The sequence below is a fragment of the Castor canadensis genome, chromosome 10 (genome assembly GCF_047511655.1).
Source record: "Castor canadensis chromosome 10, mCasCan1.hap1v2, whole genome shotgun sequence".
Taxonomy (NCBI): Eukaryota; Metazoa; Chordata; class Mammalia; order Rodentia; family Castoridae; genus Castor; species Castor canadensis.
This window is the reverse complement of record NC_133395.1, coordinates 80,491,612-80,518,835: the sequence shown is the minus strand read 5'-3', so window position 1 is coordinate 80,518,835 and position 27,224 is coordinate 80,491,612. Positions and strand designations below refer to the sequence as shown.

Genomic DNA, 27,224 nt, shown 5'->3' with positions numbered 1-27,224 from the left:
CACCACCTCCCAATAGGGCTATCAAATTCTGACTCCATCAATGGATTAATCTACTGAAGTCAGAACCTTCATGACCCAATTACTTCCAAAAAGCCTCACCAGCTGGCAACCAAGCCTTTAACAGAAAAGCCTTTGGGGGGACCTTTCTGATTCCAATCCTCACTCCCAATCAGGGGAAGCGGCGGGGGCCACCTTTGTGAATTTTACCTCCTAGGGCTCTGCCAGATTCTCACAGCAAATGTAAGAGAAAAATCCCCTCATGCTTCTGACAGTGAATAAGGAAAAGGAACCATTCTGGAAAATGCAAAACATTTTGTTCCTTGTTATAAAGCCTGCTCTCATGAGAAACCTTGTAAACGCAGCCTGATCTGCTGGGGTTTCATCAGTGCCTAACTGGACGGATGGAAGGGAAATATCCAACTCTATCCCTGTGGGAGAAGGGAAACACCTAAATCCAGCCCACTGTAGTCATCCTATCCCACATGGAGGGGCTGGAAGGGACAACTCAGAAGTAATTGTAAGGTCACAGGCTCTAGAGATGATGGACACCTAATCACAAGACTCTACAATACTGCTCTCCCTGCACCCCCATCCCTCACCACCACATCACTACAGGTCTATTTACAGTAGTTACACTTTAATCTTCTACTCAACAAATTGTGTTTAGTCATTAAGGAAAAGTACAAGGTGCATTCAAGAGGAAAAAACACTATGTGAAAAGAGAAAGCAAGCATCATAACTAGACAGATGTGGCAAGATTGATAGAATTATCAGCCTGAAACTGACATGGTCTGACTTCAAGACTCACTATACAGTTAGAGCAATAAAGATGGTGTGGAATTGATGAAAGAAAAGACAAGTAAGCCAATGGAACTGAGTAGAGAGCCCCGAAATAGAACACAGAGCTATCGTGAGCTGTTGTTTCACAAAGGAGCAGAGGGAATACGATGGAGAAGAGATGATCTGTTCCACGCATGTTGCTGGAGGAACTAGACATTCACCTATAAAACCTCAATATGAGCCAGGTGCCAGTGGCTCATGCCTGTAATCCTAGCTACTCAGGAGGCAGAGACTCAGGAGGATCACAGTTCAAAGCCAGCCCAGGAAAATAGTTCTGGAGACTCTATCTCGAAAAATCCCATCACAAAAAAGGGCTGGTGAGTGGCTCAAGGTGTAAGTCCTGAATTCAAACCAGTACCAAAAAAAAAAAAAAAAAAAAAGATCATGGACCTAAGTATAAAATACATGATATAAAACTCTTATATAGCCTGGGAGAAAATCTAGGTGACTTCGGGTTTTGGTGATGACTTTTAGATGTAGAACTAAAGGCACCAGCCATGAAAGACAGAACTGATTAGCTGGAATTCATTAAATTTGAAACATCTTGCTCTGCAAATGTCACTGTCTAAAGGGAAGAACCTCAAACCATTCTAAAACTTATATATTTGAAAAGAAAAAGAAGTGGGGCACTGGTGACTCACGCCTGTAATCCTAGTTACTTGGGAGACTAAGGGTGGGAGGATCACAGTTCCAGGCCAGCCCAGGCAAATAGTTCATGAGACACCCATCTCCAAAATAACCGGAGCAGAAAACACAACCTACCGGAACCTATGGGACACAGCTAAGGCAGTCTTGAGAGGAAAGTTTATAGCCATGAGTGCATATATTAAAAAGATTGAAAGATCCCAAATCAATGAAATAATGATACATCTCAAACTCCTAGAAAAACAAACAAGCAAATCCCAAAACAAATAGAAGGAGAGAAATAATAAAAATAAGAGCTGAAATCAACAAAATAGAAACCAAAAAAACCATACAAAGAATTAATGAAACAAAAAGTTCGTTCTTTGAAAAAATAAACAAGACCGATAGACCCCTGGCAAACCTGACTAAAATGAGGAGAGAAAAAACCCAAATTAGTAGAATTAGAAATGCAAAAGGGGAGATAACAACAAACACCATGGAAGTCCAGGAAATCATCAGAGACTACTTTGAGAACCTATATTCAAATAAATTTGAAAATCTAAAAGAAATGGACAGATTTCTAGATACATATGATCATCCAAAACTGAACCAAGAGGAAATTAATCACCTGAATAGACCTATAACACAAAATGAAATTGAAGCAGCAATCAAGAGTCTCCCCAAAAAGAAAAGTCCAGGACCTGATGGATTCTCTGCTGAATTCTATCAGACCTTTAAAGAAGAACTGATACCAACCCTCCTTAAACTGTTCCACGAAATAGAAAGGGAAGGAAAACTGCCAAACACATTTTATGAAGCCAGTATTACACTTATCCCAAAACCAGGCAAAGACACCTCCAAAAAGGAGAACTATAGGCCAATCTCCTTCATGAACATTGATGCAAAAATCCTCAACAAAATAATGGCAAACCGAATTCAGCAACACATCAAAAAGATTATTCACCACAACCAAGTAGGCTTCATCACAGGGATGCAGGGGTGGTTCAACATACGAAAATCAATAAACATAATAAACCACATTAACAGAAGCAAAGACAAAAACCGCTTGATCCTCTCAATAGATGCAGAAAAAGCCTTTGATAAGATCCAACATCATTTCATGATAAAAGCTCTAAGAAAACTAGGAATAGAAGGAAAGTTCCTCAACATTATAAAAGCTATATATGACAAAACTACAGCCAGCATTATACTTAATGGAGAAAAACTGAAAGCATTCCCTCTAAAATCAGGAACCAGACAAGGATGCCCACTATCTCCACTCCTATTCAACATAGTACTGGAATTCCTAGCCAGAGCAATCAGGCAAGAAGAAGGAATAAAAGGAATACAAATAGGTAAAGAAACTGTCAAAATATCCCTATTTGCAGACGACATGATCCTATACCTTAAAGACCCAAAAAACTCTACTCAGAAGCTTCTAGACATCATCAATAGCTATAGCAAGGTAGCAGGATATAAAATCAACATAGAAAAATCATTAGCATTTCTATACACTAACAATGAGCAAACGGAAAAAGAATGTATGAAAACAATTCCATTTACAATAGCCTCAAAAAAAATCAAATGCCTAGGTGTAAACTTAACAAAAGATGAGAAAGACCTCTACAAGGAAAACTATATACTTCTGAAGAAAGAGATTGAGGAAGACTATAGAAAGTGGAGAGATCTCCCATGCTCATGGATTGGTAGAATCAACATAGTAAAAATGTCGATACTCCCAAAAGTAATCTACATGTTTAATGCAATTCCCATCAAAATTCCAATGACATTCATTAAAGAGATTGAAAAATCTACTGTGTAATTTATATGGAAACACAAGAGGCCACGAATAGCCAAGGCAATACTCAGTCAAAAGAACAATGCAGGAGGTATCACAATACCTGACTTCAAACTATATTACAAAGCAATAACAATAAAAACAGCATGGTACTGGCACAAAAACAGACATGAAGACCAGTGGAACAGAATAGAGGACCCAGATATGAAGCCACACAACTATAAGCAACTTGTCTTTGACAAAGGAGCTAAAAATATACGATGGAGAAATAGCAGCCTCTTCAACAAAAACTGCTGGGAAAACTGGTTAGCAGTCTGCAAAAAACTGAAACTAGATCCATGTATATCACCCTATACCAAGATTAACTCAAAATGGATCAAGGATCTTAATATCAGATCCCAAACTCTTAAGTTGATACAGGAAAGAGTAGGAAATACTCTGGAGTTAGTAGGTATAGGTAAGAACTTTCTCAATGAAACCCCAGCAGCACAGCAACTAAGAGATAGCATAGATAAATGGGACCTCATAAAGCTAAAAAGCTTCTGTTCATCAAAAGAAATGGTCTCTAAACTGAAGAGAACACCCACAGAGTGGGAGAAAATATTTGCCAACTATACACCAGACAAAGGACTGATAACCAGAATATATAGGGAACTTAAAAAACTAAATTCTCCCAAAACTAATGAACCAATAAAGAAATGGGCAAGTGAACTAAACAGAACTTTCTCAAAAGAAGAAATTCAAATGGCCAAAAAACACATGAAAAAATGCTCACCATCTCTAGCAATAAAGGAAATGCAAATTAAAACCACACTAAGATTCCACCTCACCCCTGTTAGAATAGCCATCATCAGCAACACCACCAACAACAGGTGTTGGCAAGGATGCAGGGAAAAAGGAACCCTCATACATTGTTGGTGGGAATGTAAACTAGTACAACCACTCTGGAAAAATATTTGGAGGCTACTTAAAAAGCTAGACATGGATCTACCATTTGATCCAGCAATACCACTCTTGGGGATATACCCAAAAGACTGTGACACAGGTTACTCCAGAGGCACCTGCACATCCATGTTTATTGCGGCACTATTCACAATAGCCAAGTTATGGAAACAGCCAAGATGCCCCACCACTGACGAATGGATTAAGAAAATGTGGTATCTATACACAATGGAATTTTATGCAGCCATGAAGAAGAACGAAATGTTATCATTCGCTGGTAAATGGATGGAATTGGAGAACATCATTCTGAGTGAGGTTAGCCTGGCCCAAAAGACCAAAAATCGTATGTTCTCCCTCATATGTGGACATTAGATCAAGGGCAAACACAACAAGGGGATTGGACTATGAGCACATGATAAAAGCGAGAGCACACAAGGGAGGGGTGAGGATAGGTAAGACACCTAAAAAACTAGCTAGCATTTGTTGCCCTTAACGCAGAGAAACTAAAGCAGATACCTTAAAGCAACTGAGGCCAATAGGAAAATGGGAACAGGTACTAGATAAAAGGTTAGATCAAAAAGAATTAACCAAGTCCCCATCTCCAAAAATAACCAGAGCAAAATCAGCTGGAGGTGTGGCTCAAATGGTAGGATGCTTGCTTTGCAAGCACAAAGCCCTGAGTTCAAATCCCAATCCCACCAAAAAGAGTCAGCAAAAAAATTTTATACAGTATATTAGCAAATCTAATATGCTTGAAATAACATTTTGTAACCAAAGTAGGAATGCAAAAATGGTTTAATATCAGAAAACCTATAATTTCTTATATTGCAAAAAACCATATGATTGCCTCAAATGATGCAAAAAATATTTTGATAAAATTCATAATTACCTATAATGTTTTTAAAGCCTCTTAGACTATTCTTTTAAATGCCCTTAACTTGATGAAACTTATATATCAAAAACCTAGATAGAGCAGGGCTGTGGAGTGTGGTTCAAGTGGTAGAAAGGTAGCACACTTACCTTGTAATGCCTTGAGTTCAATCCCCAGTAGGAAGAGAGAGAGAGAGAGAGAGAGAGAGAGAGAGAGAGAGAGAGAGAGAGAGAGAGAGAAGGAAGGAAGGAAGAAGACCTAGAGCAAAACAGCTTCAATGCGTTCTCTTTCAATCTGGGAAGAAGAAAGGATGTCAGGATCATGACTATAGTTCTGTGCAATGCTTAGAAGGAAGGAAGAAGAAGGAAGAGAAGAAAAGAAGGGAGGGAGAGAGAGGAGTAAGAGAGAAAAAAACAAGACAACTGGATGAAGGAAGTAGAAAGGAAAGAGAAGGGAGAAGCTAGGCATCAGGCAAGGAAGGAAGGAATGGAGGAAAGAAGGGAGAAAGAATGCAAGGAAGCATTCATACTGGACACTGATGATGGAAAGGGTGAAGGCAAGGTGAGAGGAAAGAATAAGGAGACAAGAGGCAAGCCAGCAAACTAGACCGTGGGAGAAGAAAGAAGGAAACAAGGGAGCAAGCCATGTCAGTTCCTGGGGAGGGAGGGAGGGAAAGAGGAAGGGAGGGAGGAAGGAAGGAGGGAAGCCAAAAAGGAGGAAGAAAATAAAATAAGGAAAGGAGAGTTAAGAAAAGAAGGAAAGAAAAAAGATATGAGGAAATGAAGGAAGAAAGCAAGCTGGGATACATTTTTTTTTTTTTTGGTGGTGTTACTGGGGTTTTGAACTCAGGCCTCATGCTTGCTAAGCAGGCACTATACCACTTGAGAAAGCCCTGTTTTGTGTTGGGTATTTGGAGGTAGGGTCTCTCAAACTATTTGCCTGTGCTGGCCACAAAATATGATCTCCTGATCTCTGTCTCCTGAATAGCTGGGATTACAGATGTCAGCTACCACACTTGGCCCGGATAGTATTGAAAGAAGGAGGAAAGAAACAAGCGAAGGACTCAGGAGTAAGGATTAGAAGGAAAAAAGATTATTTAATGATTACTTATTTAACAATTCAAAATAAATAATTAAGTATTACAATTACAGTTCAACAAATTGTCGCATACAGGATAAGCTCTCAAAATACAATACTATTTCCCTATATGAATAATAAATAGTAGAAGGTTGGAGGCATGGCTTGAGTAGTAGAGCACCTGCCTAGCAAGTGCAAAGCCCCAAGTTCAAACCCCAGTACCACACACACACACACACACACAAAAATAGCTAGAATAGATGAGCAACTGAAGATGTCAAGGGAAAAAAAATAGCCTTCATAGAAAGTTGCAGAAAAGAAATAATGGAGCTGAAATCATTAAAATAGAAAGCATACAATAGAGAAAGTCAACAAGACTAACATATGGTTGATTAAATGATTAGTAAAAAGGACAAACATTTATAAATTAATGATCTCACAAACAGAGAGGAGAACATAAGAATAGATAATACAGAAATGAAATAGATAGAGTAAAACTTTAATAGATTTATATCAATATTTTTCAAATTGTAGATGAAACGTTCAAAGATTTTTGTGTGTATTCACTCACTTTTATAACAATATATAAGCTGGATACTGGTGGCCCATGCCTGTAATCCTAGCTACTCAGGAGGCAGAGAGCAGGAGGATCATGGTTCAAAGCCAGCCCCAGAACTGCAATATATATATATATATATATATATATATATATATATATATATATATATATATATATATATATAGATGCGATGACGTTGGGATGTTCATGTTCAGGTTAGAGTGTCCTGATACTCTGTAGTACACCAGAGGTGTGTATAATGTCTGACCAGGCCAGCCAGCTTGCTCATCAACCATTAATCACTTCCATTTTAAGTAACCTGTGTAATGTGTAACAATTACATTTCTCTTTTTTTTTAACATTTAGGATTTTTTTTTTGGCAGTAGTGGGGTCTGAACTCAGGTTTCTAGGCAGGTGCTCTACTACTTGAGCCACTCAGCCAGCCCTTTTTTGTGTTGGATATTTTTGAGATAGTCTCGAGAACTATTTGCCGGGGCTAGTTTGGAACTGCCATCCTCCTGATCTCTGCCTCCTGAGGAGCTAGGATTACAGGCGTGAGTTACCAGTGACCAGATCTTGGGATTTCCTCAAAGTGGTCTCCTTAGAACCATAGATCCAAGAATAACAAGGGTCTACTGTATGTTCTGAATCATTGTATGAGGCAAGTAATCATTAATAAATTAAAAGGGCAAGCCCATCAATAAACATGGCAGATTAAATAAATTATATGAAGACACTGCAACAGGACAAATTTTGGTTTATGCAGGAATGCAAGAATGGCTCAAAGTTAGAACAAAATCTTCAAATGTTAATCACCACACAAGGATAAAAGAAGAAAAAGTACACAATATAATCTGAGCAACAATAAAAAGAAGTTAAAGGCATGCAAATTGGAAAGGAAGAAACAAAGCTGTCATTATTAAGAGATGTATGATTATCTAATATAGAAAGCCCCAAAATGAGCCAGGTGCCGGTGGTCCACACTTGTAATCCTAGCTACTTAGGAGGCAGAGATCAGGAGGATCCCAGTTCAAAGCCAGCCTGGGCAATTGTTCATGGGACCCTATCTCAAAAAACCCTTCACAAAAAAGGGCTGGTAGAGTAGCTTAAGGTATAGGCCTTGAGTTCAAACTCCAATACCAAAAAAAAAAAAAGAAAGAAAGAAAGCCTAGAAGAATCTAAAGACACATTAGTATAAATAAGAAAATTTCATCTGCAGACCAGTGACTCACACTGTAATTCTAGCCACTTGGGAGGCTGAGATCAGGGGGACCATGGTTTGAGGCCAGCCAAGGCAAATAGTTTACAAGAGTCCATCTCCAAACTAACCATAGCAAAATGGACTGGAGGTGTGGCTCAAGTGGTTGAGCACCTGCTTTGCAAACACAAAGCCCTGAGTTCAAACACCAGTCTTACAAAAAAAAAAAAAAAAGAAAGATTTCAAATAAATAACCTAGTGGAGGAATGAAATAAGATCAACTATTAAGTAAATGAAAAGTTGATCCTTTTTTAAAAGATCTTTTTCTTTTTCTTGCAGTACTAGGATTTGAATGCAGGGCCTCATGCTTGCTAGACAGGCACTCTACCACTGAAGCCATACCACCAGCCTTTATTTTTTGTGATGCATTTTTTTTCTGGATAGTGTCTCTGGAACTATTTGCTCGGGGCTTGCTTCAAACCTCCTGATCTCTGCCTCCTGAGTAGTTAGAATTACTGGAGTGAGCCACAGGTACCTGGCTAAAAAATTATTTTTAAAAATAGGAAGCTGGATATGATGATGAACACCTGTAATCCCAGCACTCAGGAGGGGGAGGCAAGAGAATTGTGAGATCAAAGCAGCATGGGCTACATAGTGAGACTGTATCACATAAACAAGGACTATGGATACAGCTCACTGGTAAGTGGTTAGCATGTCCAAGGCCCTGCGTTCACCTCTAGCACTGCCAAAAAAAGACAGCCAGATGTGGTCCTGAGTTTACACCCCAGTATCACCAAACAAAACACACAAACAAACAAACAAACATAATAAAATCATGTTTGCAGGTACTGTACTGACTGAGCCATACATCCAGTCCACTTTGTTCTGGTTATTTTCAAGATAGAGGTCTCTAAACTTATTTGCCTGGGCTGACTTGGAAAGTATGCTACCAGAAAAATGATCCTGATAATTGCCTCAGTTCTTGCGTCCCACAGGAGAAGAATTCAAGCAAGATGAAAAGATTTAGTAAAGGTAACAGTAAAGTTTATCAGGATCAGGAGAGGAACAGTGGGGAAAAGAGAGAGAAAGAAGCGTTTCCTGTTCCCAAAGCAGGAAATAGGAGCAAAGACTCAAAATGGTGGTCCCCAGTTCCTAGTTTTATACTGAAGAGCTGGGGAAATGCACATGGTTAGAGATAATGGGTCTAGGTGGCTGAGATGGCTGACAAAACAGGAAGGGGTCATCCTTCTAAATCACACCCAATCACACCCACAACCCACCCACTTCACAGAGACAATACCACCCATCCAAGGATCCTTGCAGCTCCTTAACATCTCAAAAAGGAAAGCAGAAGCAGGTAGCTCCTCTTTGTCTCCCTGTTCCTATAACTTTAGCATCTAAAAGATGGAGGGTGCTACCTGTTTGGGTTCTCCTTGTTCCAATGTCAGAGTCTGACCCTTTAAATACTTATTAAAATATATGATTTCCCTGTCTCCTCTTATGGCCACGCCTATGTCTAACTGCTACCTATCACCTCTCTCCTTCCAATCTCAGCCTCTTGCCAAGTAGCTAGGATTACAGGTGGGAGACACCAGAGTTTGGCTTCAAAAGTTCTTTTTAAATCTTCCCAGAGGCCAGAAATTATCCTTCATTTCTATGTCAATTCATCATTACTGTCACTATCATTATTTGGTACTGGGGATTGAACCAGGGTCTTGTGCATAGCTAGGTAGCCTGCTACCCTAATTCTATATTTAGCCAGGCTGGCCTTTAAATCATGATCCTCTGCCTCAGCCTCCTGGTGTGTACCACCATCTAAACTATTTAAGACTGAAGGGAAACCACCATACCCCCATTAAATTGATTTTTGATGAGAGTGCCCAAACTATTTAAGACTGAAGGGAAGTCTTTTCAACAAATGGTGCTGAAGAGACTATCCACATGGAAAAACTTTCCGCCTTTACATCACTTTGTGCCTGTACAAAAGTTAAACCAGTACAGAGCCAAATCTAAACTGAATTAAAACGGTGGCTCATGACTGTAATTGTGGCTACTCAGGAGGCAGAGATCAGAAGGATATAAATTCAAAGCCAGCCTCAGGCAAACAAGACATTATCTAGAATATATGTAACACAGAACAGTGCTGGTGGGGCGGTTCAAGTGGTAGAGCACCTACCTGCCTAGCAAGCATGAGGCCCTGAGATCAAACCCCAGTACCACCAAAAAAAAAAAATTGGTAAATTTTATGTTATGTATATTGTACTACAATAAAAAATTACACATTAAAAATCTCCTTAAATGGAAAGGGCCAAGGCCAGATGGTTTCTGTTATGGTTTGACTATGGCGTGTCCCTCTAAAGGTTCATGTGTTGAAGGTTGGTCCCAGTTGGCAGATCTGATCATGAAGAGATGATTGGATCCTGAGTGCTGTGACCATATCAGTGGATTAATCCATTGGTAGATTCATAATTTGATGCATTATTGGGAGGGGTGGGAGATGGGCTGGTTGGAGGAAGTAGATTGCTGGGGATGTGCCTTTGAAGAGGTTCTTGGACCTGGTCTTTTCCTGTACCTTTCCCTGCTTCCTGGCTGCCATGAAGTGAGCAGCTTTGCTCCCTGTGTGCCCCTACTACCATGAAGCTCTGCCTTACCTCAGACACAAAACAATGGTGCCAGCCAACCATGGACTGAAGCCTATGAAACTGTGGGCCAAAATAAAACTTTCCTCCTTCAAATTGTTTCTCTCAGGTATTGGTCACAGTGTAAGAAAAATGATGCTTTCTGTCAAAGTATATGTCACCTTATACATCTTAGGTGACTTGCATTGTTAAAAGGGTTCCCGTTTCTTCTTCTGGATTCATGTACAGCCCCAATGTCCATGAAAATAGCCCACCAAATTACGTGCCCTAACCCATCCCCCAAGCCTTTTGGTCAATCCAGAAAGATTGTGAACCTTTGACCTGGACAAATCCCAGGTAAGGGGCAGGTACAACTGTGTCAGGAGAAGCCACTGACTACCATTTTGTGCTCACATGTCCACTCAGCTGATGTGAATACATGCTTGCACCCTTTTGATCAAAAGAAATTGCCTTGTCAAGATTTTCTCTGTCTCCCGTGTGTCTGTTTTCAGCAACGAACAACCAACAGCAACGAAAAGTCCAACACAGCTTCTGTTATAGGATAAACTGAATACCCTTCAAAATTTACATGATGTAGTCCTAACCCCCAACACCTCAGAATGTGACTGGATTTGAAGTGAGGGTCTTCAAAGAGGTAATTAAGTTGAAATGAGGTCATTAGGGTAGGCTTCATCCATGTGGCTGATGTCCTTATAAGAACAGGAGTGTAGGACGAAGGCACGTACTGAGGGAAGACGTGAGACAGAGGCCTCAGAAGGAATCAACTCTGCCTACAGCTTGACCTTGTTCTTCTAAGTTCTAGACTTAGGAAAAAACTACATTTTTATTACTTAATTAATCCAGTCTATGGCAGCTCTACAAATTAACAAGTTTCATGGTGAATTCTACCAAGCATTAAAGAATTAGCACCAGGGGCTGGTGGAGTGGCTCAAGTGGTTGAGTGCTTGCCTAGCAAGCATGAGGCCCTGAATTCAAACCACAGTACCAACAAACATAATTATAAAAGAATTAGCACCAAGTCTTCTCCTACTGTACCTGATTTTTTTTTTTTTTTTTTTTTTTTGCAGTACTGAGGTGTGAACTCAGGCCTCACGCTTGTAAGGGGGCACTCTAACACTTGAGCCACTCCACGAGCTCTGGCATCAATTTTTCTCAAACTCTTCCCAGTTAAAGAAAAGGGAATACTTATTAATTTATCCAATAAGGCTAGCATTGCCCTAATGCCAAAGCCAGCCAGAGACATCACAAAGAAAAAAAAACTATCATTTAAAATCTCCTATGAACATAGGGGTAAAAATTCTCAAAAATATATTGGAAAACTGAATCCAGTAGTGTATAGAAGTGATTATATCTCATGGCCAAATAGGATTTATTCAGAAGGCAAAGATGGTCTAATATTCAAAAATGATCCAATGCAATCCCATGTTAACAAGAGGAAAAAGTCAAGTGATCATCTCAAGTGACAAATTAAAAACTGACAATCAAACACCATTTCATGATTAAAAAACCCACATAACAACTATCAATAAAAGGAACTTCCTCAATGTTATAAAAGATATTAATGAGAAGCCCACATCTAGCATCATGTTCAGTGGTGAAAGTCTGATAGATTTCCCTCTAAAATCAGGAAGAAGATAAGGATGCCTGCTTTGGAATTGGGAATCAGAGAAACTGATCCTGAAATAATATGCCTCAGAAACATAAATTCTGAGTTCCCATTAGATCCAGCCTTTCCCTCCTAGTTATATAGCCAAAATAATTGAAAAAAGATATTTAAACAAGTCCTTGGACATGGATTTTCACAGCAGTACTATTCAGATCAGCTAGAAAATGAGAACAACAAAATCTCCATGATTGATGAATGAATAAACAAAGTGAGATCTATCCACACAGTAGAAAGTGAAGTAATGATGCCTGGTTCAATTAGATGAACTGTGACGCATCATGCTAGGTAAAAGAAGCCAGTAATAAAAGACCACACATCAGAAGAGTCTACTCAATAGGTACAAAAAGCACATGAATGGTGGCCAAGGATTGAAGGGAGAGGGAAATAGGAGTGAGTGCTTAATGAGGACAAGGTTTCCTTTGGGAAGCATGAAAATTTTGTAGAGCCAGACCCTGGCAATCGTCTCATACCCTTATAAAAAGCTGCCAGGTGTAGCTCAGTGGTAGAGGCTTGCCTAGCAGGCCTGAAGCCTTGTGTTCCATCCTGAGCACTGCAAAAAACTAAAAACTAAATGCCACCAAGTTGTACACTTTAAAATGGTTAAAATGATGAATTTTACCTTCGTAAAAGTCATAATTAGTAACAATATTTATTCTTTATGTTTGTTGTATGTGTGTGCACACGTGTGTATGTGTGTGTTTCAAAATAGGGTCTTTTCAAGGAGACCAGGCTGGCCTACTACTTGCTATGCAGTCCAAGCTGGCCTTGAACTCACATTCCTCCTGGCTCTATCCTGGAGTACTGAGATTACAAGTGTGAACTACCATACCCAGCAATAATAATAGCTCTTTAACACGTATTGCTTACTTCTCCCAGCAATAACATTTTGAAATGTATGGCATCAAGCTAGATGTTGACAAAAAATTACTTTTTTTTTTTTGCAGTGCTGGGGCTTGAACTCAGGGTCTGTATTTTGAGCCATGCCACAAACCCTTTTTTGTGATGGGTTTTTTCGAGACAGGGTCTCCCAAATTATTTGGCTGGGCTGGCTTCGAAACACAATCCTCCTGATCACTGCCTCCTGAGTAGCTAGATTACAGGCATGAGCCACTGGCACCAACCATATAATTACTTTTTTTTTTTTTCTTAGTGCACCGGTCCTGGAGGTACTGCAATACCAGGTCAATGTGTGGCGTGGATGGAGCCCAAGCTCCTATTCCATCTCCCTGTTCCAAAAATCCATTTAATATATTGTCCTCAGATACAGGATATATCAGATATTAATCTGATAAGAGCAGATACTACACTTGATCTTAGCCAAAAGGCCGAGAAGCGATATATAATTACTTTTTAATTTGTTTTAAAATGCACTCATGCTTTTTCATTAGCAGTTCTTGAGCTCTCTGGAATCTGTACCATATTCATGTGCTGCATTGGAATCAGATTGTCAATGCTTAGAAGAACTTTAACAATCACCTTTTATAAACAGACAAAATAGAGATTGTATATTCCCAAGAAAATGAATGAGGATTTGAAACCCAGGTCTCTACTACTCTTCCTCCTACATGTATAGCACCTCTTACATAAAAACAGTACAGGGCAGGCATGGTAGTACATGCCTATAATCTCAGCTACACAGAAGGCAAAGATGGGAGGATTGTAGCCCAAGGCCAGCCTGAGCAAAGACATGAGACCCTATCTGAAAAACATACTCAAAGCAAAAGGATTGGGGCATGGCTCAAGTGGTAGAACAGACCCTGAGTTCAATTTCCAGTACCAACAAAAAAAAAAAAAAAAACCAACAAGAAACAGTACAGTGGGCACTACATAGCTAGAACCAAATCCACAATGGGATACTGTGGTCACATGGAATTGTGTGAATATGGTATATACACATAAAATAATATCTGAATTGCTTTGCAGTAAATTCTATGCAATTAATGAGTGATAGAAACATTAGTTGCTCAGAAACATGCAGTGGAAATAGAGATTATTTTTCATTTTGAATAAGATTTACATGTGTTTGATTTTTTTTTATAATCCTGGGGTTTGAACTCAGGGATTCATGCTTGCAAAGCAGGTACTCTACTGCTTGAGCCACGCCTCCAGTTAATTTTGCTCTGATTATTTTGGTATTGGTCTCATTATTTGCCTGGATTGGACTCCAACTATGATCCTCCCAATCTCAGCCTCCAAGTAGTTAGGATTACAGGGATAAGCCATTGGTGCCCAGCGAGACGGATATTGCCAATGTATATGCCACACTTGATCTTAATCAAAAGGCCGAGAAGTGATTTTTAATGTACATGATGTAACAAATATTATGCTAGGAAAAATAAGCCAGGCACCAAAAGACAAGTATTTGTGAGCCACCAGAATCCAGCTACTGGAGCACCAACACTAAGCTATACCTCTGCCCCAGTATTGGTTTGTTTTGCTGTACTGAAGCTTAAATTCAGGATCTCATGCCTGCTAGGCAGGTGTTCTACCACTTGAGCCATCCCTCCCACCTCTAGTCCTTTAAATTTTTAACTTGTTTAAATTTATTCCTAAAAAGTCTATTATTTTTGATGTAGTTAATAAATGAAATTGTTTTCTTACTTTTTTGTTCCTTTTTCTTTTTCTTTTTTTTTTTTTTTTTGGTGAGACTAGGGTTTGAACTCATGACTTTGTGCTTGCAAAACAGGAGCTTTACCAGTTGAGCCACACCTCCAATCCACTTTGCTCTGGTTATTTTGGAGATGAGGTTTCATCAACTCTTCAAACCTTGATCCACCCCAATCTCATCCTCCCAAGTAGCAATGATTACAGGTGTGAGCCACTGGTGGCAGGCTTGTTTTCTTACTTTTCATTAGTATTGTATGGAAATCGATTGATTTTTTTTCATGTTATTTTGTGTCCTGAAATTTCTGGATTTGTTCAGGGGTTGTTACAGAAGTTTTTTGGGGTTTTTTTTATGTTTTATTTTGTTTTTTTTTTAACAAAGGAAACCACTCAGTTGTTACAGAAGTTGTGGAATATTTGGAGTTCTCTATAATATAATATTGTGTAGTCTTCAAAAGGAAATTACTGCTGTTCCAGTTTGGATATTTTCTTTCTTTATTTTGGTTTGTTTTTGGTGATACAGGGGTTTGAACTCAAGGCCTCCCACTTGCTAGGTAGGTGCTCTATCACTTGAGCCACTCTACCAAGCCTTATTTTTTTTTCTTGATTAAGGTCTCTGGTGAGGATTTTCATAATCATGTAAGATAAAGTGAAAATGCTGGACTGAAGGAACTCCCAAAGAATCAACAGCCCAATGAAGAAACAGGCAAATGAACTGAACACAACTTTTTGAAAGGAAGAAGTCCAAATGGCCAAAACACACGTCAAGAAATGCTCAACATCCCTGGTCATAAAGGAAATGCAAATCAAAACCATGTTAAGATTCCACTTCACTCCTGTTAGAATGGCTACCATCAAGAACACAAACAATAATAAATGTTGGCGAGGATGTCAGGAAAAATGAATCCTCATACACTGCTGGTGGGAATGTAAATTAGTACAACCACTATAGGAAATGGTATGGAGGCTCCTCAAAAAACTAAAAATAGAACTGCCATATGATCTAGCAATGTCACTCCTGGGAGGGACATACCTGAAAGAATGTAAGTCAGGTTATAATAAAGACACCTGCACACCCATGTTTATTGCAGCGCTATTCATAATTGCCAAGCTATGGAAACAGCCAAGATGCCCCACTACTGATGAATGGATTAAGAAATTGTGGTATTTATTCACAATGGAATTTTATTCAGCCATAAAGAAGAATGAAATTTTGTCATCTCCAGATAAATGGATGGAACTGGAGAACATTATCTTAGGTGAAGTTAGCCAGGTTCAGAAAGTCAAAGGCCACATGTTTTCTTTTATATGTGGAATATAGCCCTAATACAAATACAAGCAATATTATAATACATAAAAATACATACAGAACATGTACACAAAAGTGGGACTAGTAGAGGAGACCAAAGGAGGAAGAAAAGTAATAATGAAGTACATCACACCTGTGCAGGAACAAGATATGATGAAACACAGAAAACTGTTAAACAATGCAGGATGGGGAAAAGGGTGAGAAAGAGCAGTGGAGAGGGCTTAAATTGACCTAAGCACAATATATGTGCTAGTGTAATACCAAAGCAAAAATCCCACTTACCAACAACCTAAACAATGAAGGACAAGAATGAAAAACAGGTCATGTTAAGGGAGGTCATATGTGGGGGGAGGGAAGTAAAAGAAGAAAGTTAATAAGGTAAATATGGTTGATGCACTTCCTATACAAGAATGAATATAGAATTTTTAAACCTGTTGAAATCACCATAAGAAGGAGGCTAAGGGTGAAAGGAGAAAAATGGAGGGGATGAAATAATTCCGGTTATAATACATATATACATGGAAATGTCACAATGAAACTTCCCGAATAGTGATCTTAAACAAACAAAAATGTCTTTTCAAAAATGGAGAACAGGAAGGTAAAACAGGTCCTGTCTGGGGGTTGGTATTTTGAGAGAGGGGAGGATAGAGAAGGGAGGATAAGAGGATGAATATGGTGGAAATATTATGTATTCATGTATGAAAATAAGAAAATGACACCTGTTGAAACTATTACAGGAAAGAGGGGAGAAGGGATAAAGGAGAATGTTGGAGGGAGTGAATTTAACTAAGATATTGTAAAGACTTTTGTAAATGTCACAATATACCCCCAGTACAACAATTATGACAATAAACTTTTTTTAAAAAAAGAAGATATATTGAGAAAAGTGAAATGAAGTCAGCATAGCAAAACTTAAGTGACACAGTAAAAGCAGTTCTAACAGGGAAACTTTTTTGGGGGGTAGGGGTGTTACTGGAGCTTGAACTCAGGGCCTGCACCTTGAGCCACTCCACCAGGTGTGAGTCACTGGCACCTGGCCTAACAGGGAAACTTATGGTTATAAGTGCTTACAAAAAAAAAGAAGACCCTAAACCAACAACTTAACTTTACATATTAAGAAACTAGAAAAAAGAACTAAAACCAAAGCTAGCAGAAGTAAGGAAATTAGCTGGGTACCAGTGGCTTACACCTGTAATCCTAGCTACTGAAGAGGCAGAGATCAGGAATATCGCTGTTCAAAGCCAGCCCGGGCAAATAGTTCTTCAGACCCTATCTTGAAAAAAGGGCTGGTGGAGTGGCTCAGGGTGTAGGCCTTGAGTTCAAACCCCAGTACCACACACACACACACACACACACACACACACACACATACACACACAAAAGTAGGAAATTATAAAGATCAGGGCAGAGACAAAGAAAAATAGAAGATAGAAAAAAAAACATACAGAAATTCAGTGAAACCAAGAGTTAGTTCTTTGAAGCCAGGCACCAGTGGTTCATACCTGTAATCCTAGCTACTCAGGAGGCTGAGATCAAGAGGCTCCAGGTTCAAGTCCAGCCAGGCAAATAGTTCATTAGACCCCATCTCCAAATTAACCAGACCAAAATGGGATGGAGGTGTGACTCAAGCGGTAGAGGACTTGCTTTGCAACTGTGAAGCCCTGACTTCAAATCCCAGCCTCCCCCCCCATTTTATTGGAAAAGATCAACAAAATTAATTAGCTACATTGACTAAAAAAAAAGGAGACTCAATAATAACCAATTTTATAGAAATGGAAACAACTATAAGAGAATATTATGGCTGGGAGGCTTAGCTCAAGTGGTAGAGTACTTGCCCAGCAAGCGTGAGGCCATGGGTTCAACCCCCAGTACCACATTAATAATAAAGAACAACAAAAAAAGCCAGATGCTTCTACCTATGCAGAAGGGAGCCCAGGCAAATAGACCTTGAGCCCCCATCTCGAAAAAACCTAACACAAAAAAAAAAAGACTGGTGGAGTGGCTGAAGGTGTAGGGCCTGAAAGCCTCCACTACCATAAAAAAAAAAGAGGACCTGAGGCAGGCAACCCCACCCCATTCCAGCATCTCAAATAGAGGACCATTCACCAAGAATTTGAATTCAAGGTCCAAAAGTTTGTTACCCTAGATGACAAATGCTGACATGGATGCAGTTGGTGCTGAAAATCAGGTGGAACCAGAGGAAAACCCACTACTTATTAACCAAGTGTTGGGACTCCAACACACTTGACGGTGTCTCTCCAACAGTAGGTACACAAGGCAAGAAATTCTGAAGCTCAAAGCAGGAAACCAAGGCTTTGGATAATAAATAGAAAATCTCAGGCCAGCTTCTAATGTATTTCAAACAACTGACACAAAAAACCAAAGCAAGTGAGGGATTGGTTTCCCTTCCATTTTGGGGCATTGCTGCTGGTGTTTTTTATACTCGATAGATTCCTAAAGTTACAGTACCTTTGTTTGTAGCTTCATTGAATATTTATGCAAATAATGTGAGATGTAAAATTAACTGCATGGCACAAGACTTCTACAAGTTTGGGTATCGTGTTAGTCTATGAAAATGTGCAAGTGCCTTGCAAAGACTTTTATCATTATCCTGTGGAGTTTTTTGGCAGTACTGGGGTTTGAACTCACAGACTCAGGCAGGTGTTCTACCACTTGAGCCACTCTGGCAGCCCCTAAGACTTAGTCAATAGAAATGGAAATATTTATGGAGCTTGAAGATGAATGTTTGATTGATTTGGCTTTGATAGATAGGTCTAGCATATGGTCTTTTATTATAGGCTTAGTAAGATATCTACAAATTAGCTGTCATGTTATGAAAAAGTGACCAAAATCAAGAACAGAATATGGAACTTTCTGTCCCTTGTCCACCATGTTGTGCCTCTTCCTTCCCATTTCCTTTCCTCTAAGGAAAAGTTTTCATATTTATAAAAGTCATTTTTAACGACTATGAGAGTAATCAAATCCTAATCATTGAAATGCAACCAAAATAAAATATCTTTTCATTCATGGCTTGTTATTTTTTGGGGGGGAAGAGGGGAACAGGTCTCATTCTGTAGTCCAGGCTGGCTGCTACTCAAGATCCTTCTGCCTCAGCCTCTCTAGTGCTGGGATTATAGCTGTGAGCCACCACACTTGGCTCATGGTTTGTCATTTGTAATATTTAGTAATAATACAGAATTGCTGGTTTCTCCTATATTGAGGCTATAAAAATGCAGATCGTAGCACTCAGGAGGCTGAGACAGAAGGATTGCAAGTTTAAATCCAGCCTAGACTACAGAATAACTTGTCCAAAAAAACAAAACAAAATAAAATAAAACAAAGAAAAGAAGAGAAAAATCTGAACATAGCTATTAGTAGCAAGGAAATCGAATCAGTAATCCAAAAAAGAAAAACCTACGGCCATATGGCTTTGGTGGTGAACTCTACCAAAGACCTTTTTTTTTGCTTTTTTGCTTCTTTGTTTGTTTGGTTGGTGGGACTGGGGTTTGAACTCAGGACTTCATGCTTGTAAAGTAGGTACTCTATTCCACTTGAGTGCACCTCCAGTCCATTTTGGTCCAGTTATTTTGGAGACAAGGTCTCAAGAACTATTTGCCTGGCTGGCCTTGAACTGTGATCCTCCAGACGTCAGCCGCTCAAGTAGCTAGCATTACAAGCGTAAGCCACCCTCGCCAAACTCTACCAAACATTTGTAGAGTAATTAAACACCAAAACTCTGTACTCCACAATATTGAAGAAGAAAGAACAACAAGAAGAAATACTTTTAAATTCCTCCTATGAAGCTAGCATTACTCTGATACTAGAAAAAGACAACAAAAGAAAACTACAGCCCAGTATTCCTGATAAATATTGATACAAAAATCTTCAACAAAATACTATAAAACAGAATCTAACTGCAAGTTAAAAGAGACCAGGCATCATGACCAAGTAAAACTTATTCCTGGAATGCAAGGATGGTTCAACATATGAAAATGACTGTAATATACCACATTAATAGAACATGACAAAAAACCAAAACTGATCATCTTAATTGATGCAAAAAAAACATTCAACAAAACTCAATGCCCTCTTATGATTTAAAAAAAAAAAAGCCTCCACATACTAGGAAAAGAAGGCCAGGTGCCAATGGCTCATGCCTGTAATCCTACTTGAAAGGTGATATGGGGAAGATGGAGGTTTGAGGTTACCTGGGCAAACAGTTCATGAGACCCTATCTTGAAAATAACCTGAGCAAAATGGACTGGACTAGCATGTGCAAGACCCTGGATTCCATCCCCACCCCCTATTCCCCCACACACAAAAGTTTCTCCAACAAAGAAATAGGGCAGTCTTCTTGGGCATGTGACCTGAGAAGTGGTGCAGGGCCTCATATTTAGAAGGTTCCCACACTTGGTTTAACACTCTGATGTTGCTATCTTGAAATTATTAATAGATTTTGAACAGAGTTTACAAATTATATAGTTTCTCTTGGCAGAAGGGAAAATAAAGATGATAAGCAACATGTAGATTCCTAAAGTTTAAAAATACCTGGAGCGTGGTGTGGTGATGCATTCCTGGTATCCCAGTACTTGGGAGGCAGAAACAGGAGGATTGTGAGTTTCAGGTCAGCCTGGGCTACATAGCAAGACCCTGTCTCAACAAAACCAGAAATCCTACAATACATATTTTAAAATATAAATAAATAAAAGAGTACTCAAAGCCTACTTAATGTAGACATTGCTGTGATCCTGAATAACTTTTAGGAAGAAGATGTGAGTTCAAGGCCAGCCTGGGCTACAGAACTAGATCCCACCCCCCCAAAAAAATGCAAACTAGTAACAGTGTTTAATAATGGAAGATGGAACAGTGATCAATCATCTAGTACTAATCTGTAACCCTAACCGAAGAAAGCCCCAAAATTATACTGCTGTGTGCCTCTTAGGCATCAAAGAGAGCTGTTATTTAAGTTAACTTTAAAAATTGATATCCATGAGACTTCTACAAGCATTTTAAGATAAGAGACTATCTTACTCGTGTTGCATTCTCCTTCAACATATAGTAAGCACTCAGAAATTGGATAAAAAAGGATAAAAAGAGGGGCCGCTGGCTGACTGGCTCAAGTGGAAAAGTACCTGCCTAGCAAGCTTGAGGCCCTGAGTTCAAACCTCAGTGCTGCCAAAAAACATACATAAACATAATCAGGACTTGGAAATTGTTAGGAATTTCTAATGTCCACCAAGGCTGGGTAAAAACCCAGCCTTTTCTCTCATACATACTGCCTAATGCACTAATCATTACATACTCCAGACAGTTTATTTTTTCCTACTTTTTTTTTTTTGTGGTACTGGGGCTTGAACTGACAGCCTATACTTTGAGCCACTCTACCAGCCCTTTTTGTGTGTGTGAAGAGTTCTTTTGAGATAGGGTTTGAAATAGGGTCTCTTGAACTATTTCCTGGGGCTGACTTTGAACTGCAATCCTCCTGATCTCTATCTCCTAAGTAGCTAGGATTACAGGCGTGAGTCACCAATGCCCTGTTTTCCCACTTTTTTTTTCCATTTTTATTAGCATATATTCTTTGTATGGGGGGATTCATTGTGCCAATTCCCAATACCCAGAGGTTTCTTGAGTCAGGGACATGTCTGTGGTTTTTTTTTTTTTTTTTAAGTTAAGGTGAGAGCAGGGTGAGGTAACACACAATTGTATTCCAGCTCCTTTAGCTGAGGCAGGAGGATCCTTTGAGCCCAGGAGTTCAGGACTACCCCTAGCAACATAGCAAGATTCTATCTGTAAATTAATTGATAATTAAGGTGAAAGTCACAAAACATAAAAGTACACATCTTGAAATAGATAATTCAGTGACATTTAGTACATTCACAGTGTCATACAGTCATACTTTTATTGAATTCCCAAACATTTTCACCATGTCAAAGGGAAGTGCGGGGCCTGGTGCCGTTGGCTCATAGCTTTTTTTTTTTTTTTTGTGGTACTGGGGAGTGAACTCAGGGCCTTCACCGTGAGCCACTCCACCAGCCCTATTTTTTTGAAGGGTTTTTTGAGATAGGGTCTCAAGAACTTGTTTGCCCAGGCTGGGCTAGTTTCAAACCACAATCCTTCAAACCACAATCCTCCTGATCTCTGCCTCCTAGGATTACAGGCATGAGCCACCTGCACCTGGCTGGCTCAGACCTTTAATCCTAGCTATTCAGGAGGCAGAGATCAGGAGGATCCTGATTCAAAGCCAGTCCAGGCCAAAAAGTTGGTGAGACCCTAAAAACCCATTACAAAAAAGGTGCTGGTGGGATGGCTCAAGTGGTGGAGCACATGCCTAGCAAGCATGAGGCCCTGAGTTCAAACCCCAGTGCCACCAAAAAACAAGTAAGTTCAGGACTCATTCAGACAATGCCCACTTTTCACTTGCCCAGCCAGGAACCATGACTCTGCTGTCTCCCACTGTGGAGTTACTTATTCTGGACATTTCTTCAGGTAAATGGAGTCCTACCACATACAACCTATCACGGCTGGCTTCTTTCACTTGTCATAAATCTAAGCCTTTAATCAACTTTGAGATAATTTTTGTGTATAATTTTGGGAAAACATACAAGTTTTATTTTCTCATGTAGATACTCAGTTGTCTTTGCACTGTATGTTGAAGATACTTTTTTCCCCAATTTTCCAAAGCTATAAAAAGATAATAAAATGTGTTTGTCCTAGTCTATTTTCTGTTACTATAATGAAATGCATGAAACTGAGTAATTTATAAAGACTAGAGGTTTGGCAGGGGGAGGGGGAGGGGACTCATGGTTCTGGGAAGTCCAAGAGCATGGCATTAGCATTTCCTTGGCCTCTGGTGAGGCCCTGTTTTTTTTTTTTTTTCTTTTGCAGTATTGAGATCAAATCATGGGCTTCATGCTTGCTAGGCAAACACTCTACCACTGAGCTACATACACCCCAGTGCATGGTGAGGCCTTTTTGCTGCATTATACCATGGCTGACAGTATTACATGGTGAGACAGAGTGTGCCAAGTCACTCCCAGGATCATCAATTAATCCACTAATGAGTGGAAGGCCTTTATGACCCCGTCACCTCTAAAAGGTCCCACCTGGTCCCACATCTTCTTACATCCTAATTGGGGATTAAATATCAACATAAGTTGTTTTGTTTGTTATATGGTATTTAGGATTAAGCTCAGGGCCTCACTCAACTGCTCTACCATTTGAGCTATACCCTCATGCCTTTTGTTTTTATTTTGTTTTTTTAGATAGGTTCTTGCTAAATTTGCCTGGGCTGGCCTTGAACTCAGAATCCTCCTGCCTCCATCTCCCACGTATCTGGGATTACACACACACTCTACCATACCAGGCTTCAATGTAAATTTTGGTAGAGATGTTCAAACCATAGCAGGATTCATGTTGGAAAGGAACAAATAATTGCCTGTTTTCATAGATGTCTTCTGTGTCAAAAATTCTAAAGATTCATTGAAAACAAAACAAAACCCATTAGAACTTGTAAATGAAATAAGTGACAGTCCAAAAATGCTCAAAATTAACTTGCATTTCTATACAATGATCTGAAAAGGAAATCAAGAAGACAATCCCATTTACGAAAGCATTAAAATAATAAATACATAGGAATTAACTAAAGAGGTGAAAAATCTGTATAATGAAAACTACAAAAACTTTGCTGAAATTAAAGAAAATAGAGGGAAATGAAAAGACATTCTATGTTCATGGATGGAAAAATTTAATGTCAAAGATGCCTGTATTTGTCAGGGTTCCCTAGAGAAAAACAACCAATAGGCTATCTAGAAAGGTAGTATATAAGTATATTTATTATGGAAATTGACTCACCTGGTTATGGAGGTCAAGAACACCCACAATATGCCATCTACAAGTTGGAGAACCAGGATATCTGGTGGTGTAATCCAGTTCAAGTTCAAAATTCTGAGAACTCAATGGGCTGCTGGTGTAAATCACCGATTCCAAAGACCTCAGAACAAGGGGCTCAGTGCTCAGTAACAGGAGAAGGTGGAGGCCCCAGCTACACCCAGCTACAAGAGAGACAGAATGTGGCCTTCCTCCATATTTTCCTTTACTCGGGTCTCCACAGATTAGAGGTTCCGTATTCGCATTGACAGGACAGGTCTTTACTCAATCCACTGATTCAAATGCTAATCTCACTCAGAAACACCCTCACAGATAGATCAAAAATAGTGCTTTACCAGCTATCTTGGCATTCCTTAGCACAGGCAAGTTGACACCTAAAATTGACCATCACAATGGCAAGGCTCCTTAAAGGGATCTACAGAGTTCCTGCAATCTATATCAACAACATGCCAATGATGATCTTTGCAGAAATAGAAAAACCCATCCTAAAATTTATGTAAAGTCTGAGAGGACTCTAAAGAGCAAAAAACAATGTTAAAAGTGAACAAAGATGGAGGTCTCACATTTCCTGATTTCAAAACTTACTTGAAGTCTACAGTAATCAAAAAAATATGGCTCAAGACTGCGGTAGAGCAACTGCCTAGCAAGCAAGAGGCCCTGAGTTCAAATCCCAGTAACACACACGCATACACACACACACACACACACACACACGTTATTGCATGAGGAAACATGTAGTCCAATGGAACAGAATAGAGAACTTAGAAGTAAACCCTTGAGCACAATAGCAAATGATTTTCAACAATGTCACAAAACCACTTAATGAGGAAAGGGCAATCTTTCTTTATAAAAACTGGTGCTTGGAAAACTGAATATTCACATGCAGAAGAAAAAAGTTGGACACTTACCAAACACCATATATAAAAATCAACCCAAAGTGGACCTCAACCTAATAAAGAAAACTCTTAGAAGAAAAGATAGGAGTAAAGGATTCCAATATTGGATTTGGCAATGATTTCTTGCATAGACATCAAAGGACAGTTAACTAAAGAAAAAAAGACAAATTGGACTTAATTAAATGTTTAAAAATTTGTGCATGACAAAAACAGACATGAAGACCAGTGGAACAGAATAGAGGACCCAGATATGAAGCCAGACAACTATAACCAACTTGTCTTTGACAAAGGAGCTAAAAATATACGATGGAGAAATAGCAGCCTCTTCAACAAAAACTGCTGGGAAAACTGGTTAGCAGTCTGCAAAACACTGAAACTAGATCCATGTATATCACCCTATACCAAGATTAACTCAAAATGGATCAAGGATCTTACTATCAGACCACAAACTCTTAAGTTGATACAGGAAAGAGTAGGAAATACTCTGGAGTTAGTAGGTATAGGTAAGAACTTCCTCAATGAAACCCCAGCAGCACAGCAACTAAGAGATAGCATAGATAAATGGGACCTCATAAAGCTAAAAAGCTTCTGTTCATCAAAAGAAATGGTCTCTAAACTGAAGAGAACACCCACAGAGTGGGAGAAAATATTTGCCAGCTACACATCAGACAAAGGACTGATAACCAGAATATATAGGGAACTTAAAAAACTAAATTCTCCCAAAACTAATGAACCAATAAAGAAATGGGCAAGTGAACTAAACAGAACTTTCTCAAAAGAAGAAATTCAAATGGCCAAAAAACACATGAAAAAATGCTCACCATCTCTAGCAATAAAGGAAATGCAAATTAAAACCACGCTAAGATTCCACCTCACCCCTGTTAGAATAGCCATCATCAGCAACACCACCAACAACAGGTGTTGGCGAGGATGCGGGGAAAAAGGAACCCTCATACATTGTTGGTGGGAATGTAAACTAGTACAACCACTCTGGAAAAATATTTGGAGGCTACTTAAAAAGCTAGACATGGATCTACCATTTGATCCAGCAATACCACTCTTGGGGATATATCCAAAAGACTGTGACACAGGTTACTCCAGAGGCACCTGCACATCCATGTTTATTGCGGCACTATTCACAATAGCCAAGTTATGGAAACAGCCAAGATGCCCCACCACTGATGAATGGATTAAGAAAATGTGGTATCTATACACAATGGAATTTTATGCAGCCATGAAGAAGAACAAAATGTTATCATTTGCTGGTAAATGGATGGAATTGGAGAACATCATTCTGAGTGAGGTTAGCCTGGCCCAAAAGACCAAAAATCGTATGTTCTCCCTCATATGTGGACATTAGATCAAGGGCAAACACAACAATGGGATTAGACTTTGAGCACATGATAAAAGCGAGAGCACACAAGGGAGGGGTGAGGATAGGTAAGACACCTAAAAAACTAGCTAGCATTTGTTGCCCTTAACGCAGAGAAACTAAAGCAGATACCTTAAAAGCAACTGAGGCCAATAGGAAAAGGGGAACAGGTACTAGAGAAAAGGTTAGATCAAAAAGAATTAACCTAGAAGGTAACACCCACGCACAGGAAATCAATGTGAGTCAACTCCCTGTATAGCTATCCTTATCTCAACCAGCAAAAACCTTTGTCCCTTCCTGTTATTGCTTCTACTCTCTCTACAACAAAATTAGAAATAAGGGCAAAATAGTTTCTGCTGGGTATTGAGGGGGTGGGGGGGAGAGGGAGGGGCGGAGTGGGTGGTAAGGGAGAGGGTGGGGGCTGGGGGGTAGAAATGACCCAAGCCTTGTATGCACATATGAATAATAAAAGAAAAAAAATAAATAAAATCTTAAAAAAAAAAATTTGTGCATGAAAAGACACTATCAACAGAATTAAAAGGCATGCCAGAATAGGAAAAAAACATTTGCCAAACACCTATCTTTTAAGGGATTCATATCCAGAATATTCAGAGAACTTCTAAAACTCAACAATAAAACACTGAACAGCCATATTCAAAAGTGATCAAAGGAGGGCTGGCAAAGTGGCTCAAAGCCTGCCTAGCAAGTGTAGCAAGTGTGAGGCCCTGAGACCAAACCCCAGTACCACACACACACACAAAAAAAGATCAAAGGAGTTGAATAGATGTGTTTTCAAAAACATGATACAAATGACCAATAAACACATGAAAAAATCACTCCTCATCAGAGAAATGCAAATCAAAACCACAGTGAGGCTGGAGATGTAGCTTGGTGGTAGAGTACAAGCTTAGCTGGCTCAGTGTTAGCACCACACACACACAT

General features: G+C 39.3%; 2 non-coding genes and 1 pseudogene across 2 annotated transcripts; 2 read left to right on the top strand and 1 right to left on the bottom strand.

The window, feature by feature from the left end:
* Window positions 1-13,358: 13,358 nt before the first annotated feature.
* Window positions 13,359-13,551, bottom strand: LOC141413059 (U2 spliceosomal RNA). The gene has a single exon (XR_012437893.1). It is a non-coding gene; the product is annotated as a U2 spliceosomal RNA (small nuclear RNA).
* Window positions 13,552-18,273: 4,722 nt separating this feature from the next.
* On the top strand, window positions 18,274-18,519 carry LOC109694895 (short coiled-coil protein pseudogene; annotated as a pseudogene).
* A 3,905-nt stretch (window positions 18,520-22,424) lies between these two features.
* Window positions 22,425-22,497, top strand: Trnaa-agc (transfer RNA alanine (anticodon AGC)). Its single transcript has one exon. It is a non-coding gene; the product is annotated as a tRNA-Ala (tRNA).
* The last annotated feature ends 4,727 nt before the right edge of the window (window positions 22,498-27,224 follow it).